We start from the raw sequence: 10,941 nt of genomic DNA, 5'->3' as shown, positions 1-10,941 counted from the left end.
TGTCACTGTGTACTCAGCAACCTATTGCGGTTGCCAGAATCCTCACAGTCCCAATATTCAGTTGTGGTATCTACAAGTTAAAAGCTGGAGTCCAAGCCGCCTGACATGTTGCTATAGTGTCCTCGAAATGGATCATTCAGGTGTAAAGCAGAATGATTGAGAGGGAAACTTATGGATGAGGTAACCGTGGCATAGCGAGAGGTCCAAGCAGGAGTCTGTGAGGTTAGAGAGGAAGTTTATGAGGAAGAAAGCGAGCCTACACAAGCGGACTTTCTGAAAAGGACTGGTATGTACTTAACCCATGCAGGGTTATCTGAACATATGAAGAACCAAAAGCTAGACCAGTCTAGTGTGCCAGTATTGTGCCTCACTGGGCTAGTAATAAGCACAGAATTCGTGACCTCAGGTGTGCTGAAACCACTACGGTACAGATGGGTCCTTGGGGTAAAGGCTGGCTTATGTCAGCCCATTGTGGTCCAGACTGATGCAAGAAAGACTATACTTATTTCGAGTCCCCCTTCCCAAGGACAGGAAAACAAATGTGACCTGGTCGGTAGAGCTGACAAAACACTAGATAAACAAAGGTCATAAGCACGGGCTGCTGCCTCGATAAGCAAAATAGAGGTGATTGGGGCCATGGGTAAGTGTGGAGAGGTGACGTCTGTGGGCCAGAGATAATGTTTGACTTCGGCAGACAGGTCCGGCAGCCTGCTTATATGAGAAAGGGATGGCCAAGGACGATGTTCTGTCCTGCTTTCTCCACATGCACATGTTTCTTGGTGCTTCTCCCTCCATAAGAAAGAGAAGTCTGAGAAAACCATACAATACACTTGTTTAGCATAAACTTGAAATCATACAGAAAAGCCTTGAATGACTCATTTAACCTGGATCTGAACACCCCCTTAAAGCATCCCAGAATAGTATCTGCCACAGAGGAAAACCCTGGCCTCGTGAATTTCAGGAGAACTCTGACTATAGGACATAAAGAAATGGCTCTTTCCGAAAAGGTCTCAGAGACAAATGTTAACCAGTTTAAGACACTCTCTCTCTTTCTCTCTCTCTCTCTCTCTCTCTCTCTCTCTCTCTCTCTCTCTCTCTCTCTTAAAAATAGGGCTAAAATGTTTTTTAAAAGCAAACATTTCTTGACCACAGGGTTAAAAATTTGGTATGAAATATATTTTCCTGTGTTCGTTATGAGTAAACTCCTTCTTGATAGGCAGTCATGGTCTAGCCTTGGCTTCAAAGCTGACACAGCATCCACAGAGTTGCACGTAGATGTACAATCGTCACATCAATATGTACTCTCACAGAAGCTAGCTTATTTTGACCACAAGATTGTTTGGGTGTATGGATGGCACCAGGAATAGCTAAGATCAGTCTTAAAGAAGGTGGGTCAAGGCTGTCTGGGGTAGCTAGTCAGTAAAGTACCAGCCTTGCAAACATGAGGCCCTCCGATAGCATTCCCAGCCCCTGGGTCCCAACCCCTGTCCGGGCAGCATGGGAGAGCTGGTCCTGAGGGTGTGTGGGTGAGTGAGCCTTGGTGACGTGGGTTCAGAAGTGGTATCGGGCTGACCAACTTAGCAACCACCCACGCCCATATCCAGGGCTTTGATCTGGCTCACCCCAACATCTGCCCTATCTATAAACTGCTGGAGCATGTGACTGGACTGCCCTGCAGATCCAAAGCGGCAGGGTCTCTATGACAGGGGCGACACCAGGATATCTGAGAGGAGGCCCCCGTGAGGATCATGTATTGATGGTGTAGCCTCAAACCAGACCGATGACTCATTGTTATGAATATTTGCAAGCAAAGAAATGTGGACAAAAGGCTATACCACGGGACACCACAGCTTCCTTTCCATTTATTTTTGTTTGTTTGTTTGTTTGTTTGCTGTTGGTTTGTTTTGGTGGTTGGTTGCAAGGGCAGAGTGCAGATATGAAGGGATGGGGAGAAGAGTGAGATTGGGGTTCGTGACATGAAACTCACAAAGAATCAATAAAATGTTAAAAAGAAATCCCCAGCACCCAAGAAAAGGCCTGGCACACAGCTGGTGCTCTTAACCCCAGCAGTGGAGTAGGGGAGGTACAGTTGAACTCTGTACTCAAGTGACCTGGCTGAGTCAAATCCCAGGTGCAGTGAGATGAGCATTCTTTAAATGTGAAAAATCAAATGAAAACCAGCAGTTTAAGGACTCCCTTAATGTGAATTCAAATGGATAACCACTGATTTCAATATCATCTTCATTTTTATTTATTTCATGTGTGTGTGTGTGTGTGTGTGTGTGTGTGTGTGTGTGTGTGTGTGTGTGTTAGTGTTAGGGGTGTTCATGTACTCCTGAAAGGGGGTGTGTGTCAGTTGAAGTTAGGGGGCTTCTATGATCTACGCCCACCTCAGCTTTTGACACAGATGTCCTTAACACACACAAAAATTCAATGGTCTAATTTACCTAACTTCATTGAGATATAGATTCTTTTTACACTCAGATATTACTTCTTGTGTTTTACCAAAATAAAAACAAAGCCAAACAAACAAATAAGAAGAAAACTGTAGAAAGATTATATCTGCATATATGTTACACTATTCTCTAAGAAGCCAGATTTTCCACCTTGGAGGAAAAAAAAACTCATTTTAGACTTAAGGAAGACTTTATGAAAACTAATGTACCAAGTGTTAGATAATGTAAAAAATCTAATTTTGAACAAAAATGTCTAGGTTTAAAAACATTTGTGATTTCTAATCAAACAACTAGAAAATTTAGAAGAAATAAGAGGCTCAGAAGGTTGTCTGTGCACACTCGTGTGGTAGCTAGGTAACCCTCGCCTCCATCACCTCACTGCTGACGCCGTGGGGCCCTTTCATGATTCATAATATTTCCATACAGGTTTACCTCCTGCCTTCCAAAGAGAAGGGGAGTAATAGGAGTGTTTTGTCGTTTGCGCAGTTGCGTGTGTCTGCCAGTAGATGGCGGTAACACGTTGGGTGCTGCCAGCTTTTTTTTTTTTTTTTTCCCCCCTTCCAGGGCCGTTTTCTGATATATGTTGGGTACCATAGAGTGAATCTCAGAACAGGAAGCGGAGGCATAAGCAGAGAGGATTCTGGAAAGGTCTCTTTGTTTTCATGTCCACAGAGAAAACAAGAAAAAAAAATTGAATTTAATTTGCAAATCCCTGTGGCCCAAATCTGAAGAACTGCAGGGGGTGGCGCGTTCCATTCTAACCATCTTGGATGCTGGCCTTTGTTGAGCTGTGATTCCTAAGGCTCTCCATCAGGTAAGCTGACAAAACATTTAATTATTTGCACCGTAGAATCTAGCCGCCAGGTCATGTTTTCATTTTAAAATCCTCTTCAGGCTGCCATTTTTTTAAAGCCTAATGTTTAGTAAATTACAGGAACTAAAGGCATTATTTGATTTGTAAACTGCTCACCATCCTTTTATCTTTCAAAGGAAACAGAGCTTCTGTCTGGAAATGGTGACTTACAACACAGGCTAGGATTTAAGGAGTGTGTGCCTGTGGAACAAACAGATGTTTGTGGTTCATTGTACTGAGAGAACATCTGTTTTGTTAGCCTCGATGCCAACCTACTGGGTTTCACGAGTACTCCGCCTATTTGGCACCTTTAAATCATAAATGTGCAGTGAAATTTGAACTGCCTTTTCAGTGCTTTAGTTTTTATTTAGCAGCTCTGGAGAGGCCATGTATGCAGGCATTGGCAACAATATAGAGGCGTTTGGCTATTTAGACATTGTCATTTTCCTTCGAAACCTGTCACATAGAGGGGAGGGGATCACCAAGAGTAACATTAAAACACATCTGATTTGCTAAGAATGAAACGATCCAAGGATCCCTATATGTTCCATAACCTCCTGTTTTGTTACCTTTTATTATTATCATCACATTAGCTTGGTAGATGGGTGGGTTTCTTTTTCTTCCTGGTACATCTCATGGTTGGTTTTTATTAGTAGTAGTATTACTACCGAACACTAGGAAAACCCACTTGAGACTAAATGAGAATAATTTACATTGTGTGGAGTCTGTGGTTGTCACTAAAATGTTTCACATCACACTCACAATGTTTCATTCAGTTAGCAGTCACGCCGTTACCACATTAGCAGAAAACCGACTGGAAATAGTTGAAAGACAAGTTTTTAAGATTACAATGCTTTATATATACGTGTGTGTGTGTGTGTGTGTGTGTGTGTGTGTGTGTGTACACAATAGGTAGTGTAATAACCCTTGTTAGGAAGACGATGAAGACATTAGTGTTTGTGAGAATCTGCATAGAAATATTCACCCAATCTAGTTTGAACAGGATGTGGTCTGTGAGAAATAAATACCTGTGATTTCAACCCAGGGCCTAACAAAGGGCCTGACAAACAAACCTTGGGCTACCTGAAGTATATTTTCTCATCATGTGGTGAACCAACCAGGGGATCTCACTCAGGAAATTAGGTTGGGTGGCAATAATACTCCCCCTTAAGACATTTCAAAAACAGTGTCTGCCTCAGAGCAAAGACGCTGGTCTTGTATATTTCAGAAGAACTCCAGCTACAGGATGTGAAGAAAAGTGTTTTTCAGAAATAAATGCTAATTGGCTCAGATGCATTGTACAGTACACACCATGCGTGCAGGTGACTGGAAATGAATAACTTTGTTCTTTGTAAATGCCAGAGCTTGCTGATTAGACTGGGTTGCATTTGTGAATGGATGTTTATATTTGGACCCTGAATGTTACCTTTTGTTTTGTTTTGCTTTGTTTTTAAGATGGCAAGGCATCCTTAGCTGTTCATCTGGCTTAGATGCTCATTTCTCTTAGCTGTTCACCTCTCTTAGATACCCTCCCACTCTTATGATCATAGTGTGAAAAGCCAATGTGCACACAACTCATCTTGTAAAACATGCCCTGTGAAGTCTTCAGAAATGAAATGTTCTGATGCTATGCCATCTAGAACAAATTAGAGAATTCCACTCTTTCGAAAAATGTGGTGGTGATTTCATTTGTAAGAGCCAGACAGATATTTATTGTTTTCATGTAGCAGTTCAGCTCTGAGCTGTAAATGGAGACGTGGGTTAGATTCTGCCACTTGAGAGCTTGGTAGGCTCCGAAAAGGACCCCAACCACTACAGAAGTTTCTTCTCCTCACCTGTAAGAATTGGGAAATGGAGTCAAAGTCTAGGGATAATTCATTCAGACATCTCCCTGTTGGTTTCTGAGCTCAACAATACAAGAGACACCCCCTGGCTTTCCTGACTCCCTTAGAACCACTAGTGGCTCACTATGCATCAAGGTAGAGAAACGGAGAAGTGGAGACAATTTTGTGGTTCCTGACTAGTTTCGTCTGTGGTAGAAACACCAAGGAACAAATGGAGAAGTGGTGAAGAACTTGACAGGCAAAAGGGGTTCTGTTTCCTAACTAAGTAATTAAACTTCTGGAGTCTCTAGCACGCTGTCCAAAAAACAGTGATGTGCCTAGTTAGAAAACTGTGGAAATGAAATAATTTCTGTTCAGGGCTTAGTGAGGATTCTAGGACATGACTGTTACCTCCTTCCTCTCTTATCTGCCACCCCCAACGCCCACAGAAAGGAACAGGTATCATTGCTATTATTAGTGCCAGTGATGAGATACTTTTTGCTGAAACAGGAAGGGGGTGGAAAGAAACCAACGAGGAATTCAGTAGCTTAACCGTGGGTAAGTGTCATCTTGGAAGAGGGCCCTGGCTAAGCATCAGCAAGCCAAATGTGTTGCCCGTGACAATGTCAGTTAGTGGTGACATCCATCGCTGGCATTCTCTGGAGAGTTCATGGAACTTCCAGAAGATGGTTCTTCCTGTCCAGCGATGTTATTATGGACTGCACCGTGTTTGTTTTCTTGCTCATTTGTGTCTTTTTTCTTCTCAGCAAAATCAAAGCCAAGGACTTATTTCATTATTTCATTTTACGTTAATAGGACTTGCCTTTCAGACAAAAGACCTCTGGGAGTATTCACAGAGGCAATCTATATTTTGTCAGAAATGACATTTTCTTAAAGTAATTTCTATAATACGATGATAATCAGATTACAACACCTAAGCCCCAGAAATGTCCTGCTTCGACTGAGTCACAAACTCTCTGGGCTCACATCCTGTTAAGGGTACAATTAAAGGTGGGAAGGCAAAATGTGCCTGATGAAATTGTTGACATGCTACGCGAAGGCCCCGCTTCTCCCCAAAGACTCTCTAAAGTGCAGCTTCGTGCTCCTGACAGCTGTGTGCTACCGGGATCTCTGGGAGCTAGAGCTGGGGTGACCTTTCAGCACCCCAGGCCTCCTAATCCTTTCCTTCTACCACCCTGGGCCTCTTTAAACTGACTCCGGTAACTGTGCTGTCAGCTTCATCTTCATGGCAGCCAGGATGACTTAATGGACTCAGGATAGCTCAGAGTTGAGAGCAGGAGAGGCTTAGCAACTGGAGGGTAAGGTTTCTCAGCAGGGTCGGCACTGAGCTTGGAATCTGTTGTTAGTCACTGCTCTCCGTTCCAGCTTCCTCCTATCTCCTGTGAGTCCTTAATTGCAGGGCGAAGTTTATCTGAAACCATCTGTAAATGAAAGTAAGTAGTGACGTATTTTTTTCTAACAAAGACTGAGTATATGACGAGATAGTGACATTTCTTCCCTTGAATGGCTATGCACACTGCTATTTCTTGTTGTTCTTTTGTGCAGAGGAACTTTGAGAACATACTTTGTGGCAATGGCTCCCTTGCCATCTAAAATACTATTATTTATTCTGCACTTATATAATTGATTGTTTTTATTCATTTTACAAATCAATGAAGGCCAGTTGCTTACCTGCTCCTTAAATATAATTTAGACCAGAAACAGTTAGTTTCTGTGCCTTCAGGGTTTTATTTTATTAACTTCAATTCAAATTGGTCTTTGCCTTCATCTCAATGTTGCCCCAATGAACAATTTTCACAGCCAAATAGTATGCAACATGGCATCTGAATTCCTATGTATTTGGTGTTCAGAAACTGGGAGAAGGAAAAGAGTCAGACCTGTTCTTACTACATCTTGCACCTCTGTTTGATCTGGAGGCAATTTTCATAGGTCACCTTCACCTGACAATATGGTTTGCTCTGGGGTGAAGTTAGTAGTTGTTTGGTTGCACTTTAACGTGATTTAACAAATGGTAGCCACCAAATTCAGGGCAAAATAATACTGATTTTCACTTTGTCAACAGTGAGGCAATAATAAAAGTTCTCTTACTTGAAATGCAAAGAAATGCTTTGTTCTATGAACTACCACATCCACTATGGCTCTGTGGGTCTCTTGAGTTTGATTTTTTTTACCTGAATATATAATTAGCCTCAGTAGAATTTTACAAATTTAATTTAGAAATTTAATTTAATTAAAGGTTACCTACTCAAGTGGGCATGTAGGTTTCAATGTTCCAACTATATATATTCCTATCTCTTTTACTCTGGATTTGAAATTGATAAAGGATACAAAGAAAGTTTTGCCCAAAATATATGAAGAACAATTACAAAGAAAATATTGAAATGAGTACAGATAAACATGAACAATTCAAGAATTGCCAAAGTTCAAACATCCCTTTAAAAGTCTGTGCTATTTCTGTAATAATAGAATTAGACTTTCATCCTTTCTGAGATTATGTACAGGAAGCCCTCCATGTGATCAAGCTCTGTGCTAGAGCAAAGTCAGAGAAATGATAGTCTCTACATTATTAAAGAGTGATTTAATATTGTTTTAGTCAGTGGGTGAATTCAAAGATGGGAAGTCACTCTTTAAATAACTTTGGCCATTTTCTGCCAAGAAGTTCCCTTTGGAGAATTTTGAATCTCTTGGAAGTTATAATATACTTTATTCTTGAGTTGTGCAGAACATTTAGTACTTTTACTTTCCCATGAGTTTGAGTCGGAGTGTTTAACTAAATCACAACTCTTAGTACTAAATGGCATCGTGACTGCCATGATCTCTCATAAGGCTTAATGGTTTGAGAACTGGTAACTTGTTTGTTAGTTCTTCTGACTTCTAACTGTCTGTATGTGCCATTTACTTTTGTGAAACTTCATCTGTCTAATTTAAGATCTTCCAAAGTATTCTAGGAATCTTTTTTTTCCATTGGAACTAGAATGAGAATGATCTTAAAAAATGAACCCAAAAGGAAAGGAATCCACACTTCTGTACAGACAAAGTGAGTTTGAGGAGTGAGCAAAGCTGTTCATGCTAAGACTAAGGAACCAGGAAGTTCATGTCAAGACAGGCTAAAACAGGAGAGTTTATGTCCTGGTGAGGAGACTGCGGGAGAAAGTGATTTATTTGAAAAGCTGAACATGTCAGAGTTTTAATGGAATTCTTCTTCTTCTTCTTCTTCTTCTTCTTCTTCTTCTTCTTCTTCTTCTTCTTCTTCTTCTTCTTCTTCTTCTTCCTCTCCTCCTCCTCCTCTTCCTCCTCCTCCTCCAATCTCTTCTTTTGGTTTTTGAGGCAGGGTCTCTCTGTGTACCCCTGTCTGTCCTGGAACTCACTCCAGCTGGCCTTGAACTCATAAACATCCTCTTGCCTCTGCCTCCCAAGTGCTGGGATTAGAGGCGTGAGCCACCACTACCTGGTGAATTCCTCTTTTAATATCCAGTTTTCACCTTCCACTTACTTATGATAAGGGACCCATTCAGTAGAAAACATCTACAGGAAGAATTTAGTCATTGTGTTTTTTGTCTCTTCCCCCAATCCAACCACTGTTTTTTCCAGAGATAAAACAAGCCCGATAGAAAAGAAACCACTTGACCTTACGTGGAAGCACTGCCACGTTGGTACTCAGACTCCGTTTGGGCACCTCCAGGCCCAGCTACTGCCCACTAATGCTTTACATTTTTTTTCTTTCACTTCCCTCTGGCATTCTGCTTTTCTGATTGATATTTATATCACCATAGCACTTTAATTAGGCTCATGGCCACAGTGTTTCCCTTCTGTTGTGCTAATGCTTCCTTTGCTGTTAACATCTTGCTCTTGGTGAGCTACTTGGTGCCATATAATAAACCCACTTCTGCTTGGTGCTAAAGCTGTTGAGATGTAGCTCTTAAAACTCTCTATACGGGGAATGCATACAGCATTTAGCTGTGACTTTTACAATGTCACTGATAGTTTGTTTACATGAATCCTATATATTGTCAAAGTCCTTAAGGTATCTTTAATATGTTAGTGTTTATTTAGTTAATTAATATGTTAGTAACTATTTAGATAAGGCAAATCTCTCTCTCTCTCTCTCTCTCTCTCTCTCTCTCTCTCTCTGTGTGTGTGTGTGTGTGTGTATGTGTGTGTGTGTGTGTGTGTGAGTGTGTTACTAGAGCTTGAATCTAAAGCCTCCCACATGCTACATGTGCTCTCCCACTTAGCCCCACCCCAGCCCAGGAAACCCTTCTGTTCTCCTGGCCAGTTGTACTAGCTTCCAACAGTTGTACTAGGTTCTACCATCAATCTTTACATATTTATATAAAAAATTAATGTAAACTAAGTTAGTTTAGCATTGGAGGACAATACAAAATAGAACTCATAATCATTTTGTTTGCGCTCACACAGCCCAGGTAATACTGGATTACGGTGCATGTATTTAGAACGAGAACCTAGCCAGTAAATGAAAAGTCAAAAAGAAATGAAGTATGGATTTGTGAAAACGAATTAATCAAAATGTTGACAACAACAAGAATCCGAAAGGAAAAAGATACCAGAACATGCTGAGGCCCAGGGCTCACTCTCTCCAGCCCGCACATTGACTGCACCTGATGGGGAGCTACAAGAGCTGTGGTTGTTTCTCCTTTGGCCAATCTGATTGGATTTTTCTGGGGTCCAGTCTAGGTTCAAAGCATACTTAAAAGCCCTGTAAACATATTCAAAATTTGCAGCCAGATTTTTACCATCAGATAACTAAAAGAAGGCTAAGAAAATATGGCTTGAGAAATTAAAGACAGCTGAAAAGCCATGACTTTCAAAACAATAATAAGATGGTAATGGCTGGGTATGTGCTACATGAAGACACTAGAGATAACTAAGGAAACAACAAGCAATGCACTTATATCCATTTCTAAAAAGGAAATAATAAGAATAGATGAGCTGATATTGATTTCAGATAGGTAACTTTTTTTTTTAAGATTTATTTATTTATGTTCTGTCTTCCCGTACATCTGCATTACAGAAGAGGGCATCAGATCCTAGTATAGATGGTTGTGAGCCACCATGTGGTTACTGGGAATTGAACTCAGGACCTCTGGAAGAGCAACCAGTGCTCTTAACCACTGAGCCATCTCTCCAGCCCCAAGATAGGTAACTTCTTATCCTTACTTCTGATAATTATTGAACATTTTTGTGAAGTAGCCATATAGACAGTTGTACTCTCTTGATCAGTAAATTTCAACTGATTTGACCACAGATTTCCCAGCCAGCTTCATTATTCTGCTCTTTATGAAATGCTGTCTTGAGAATTATGTCTTAAATAAACACAAAGGTGTGTGTTTATTGAACACTTTTTAAGTATCTCGGCCATCCAGCTCAAAATGAGACACTTTGATTTCCAATATTTTGCAACTGCAATTCTTGGAAGGTTTAGAAGGAAGTCGAGTTCTGCAGAACAGCAAAAAGTTAAAGCCAAAGCACTTTGTTAAATGTCTTCTCAGAGAGCGGTGTTTCTGAGAAGGAAGTGAGTTAACCCAATCGCTAAGTAGGTTAATAATTAAATGCTGTTCTAAAGAGGTATTCCATTCTTCAGGTGAGTCAGCTTTTTCAGCTCCATAAAGAGACACTTCCCAGTTAGCACGTTAGGTGTTTTCGTGTGATTTGTCTCAGCACTCTCTGAGGTAAAGAGCAGCACTCTCAGCCCGGTAGAACAGTTTATATCCTGGCCTTCCCTATACTGAGTTCCTCATCTTTCAAAACTACTACTTAACTGGGCTAC

The 10,941-nt window shown here is 41.0% G+C and overlaps 1 protein-coding gene across 4 annotated transcripts in view; it reads left to right on the top strand.

Annotated features, from left to right (window-relative positions):
- Positions 1-3,026: 3,026 nt before the first annotated feature.
- The window catches only part of SCN3A (sodium voltage-gated channel alpha subunit 3), a 113,104-nt gene continuing 105,189 nt past the window's right edge, over positions 3,027-10,941 (top strand). For all 4 annotated transcript variants that reach the window (XM_084797562.1, XM_084797561.1, XM_084797560.1 and 1 more), the window contains exon 1: positions 3,027-3,270. The gene's annotated coding sequence lies outside the window, so the exon portion shown is untranslated. The remainder of the gene's footprint in view (positions 3,271-10,941) is intronic.

The sequence above is a fragment of the Acomys minous genome (assembly GCF_964271855.1).
Source record: "Acomys minous genome assembly, chromosome: 10".
NCBI classification, from domain to species: Eukaryota; Metazoa; Chordata; class Mammalia; order Rodentia; family Muridae; genus Acomys; species Acomys minous.
This window is presented reverse-complemented; position numbering and strand designations above follow the sequence as displayed.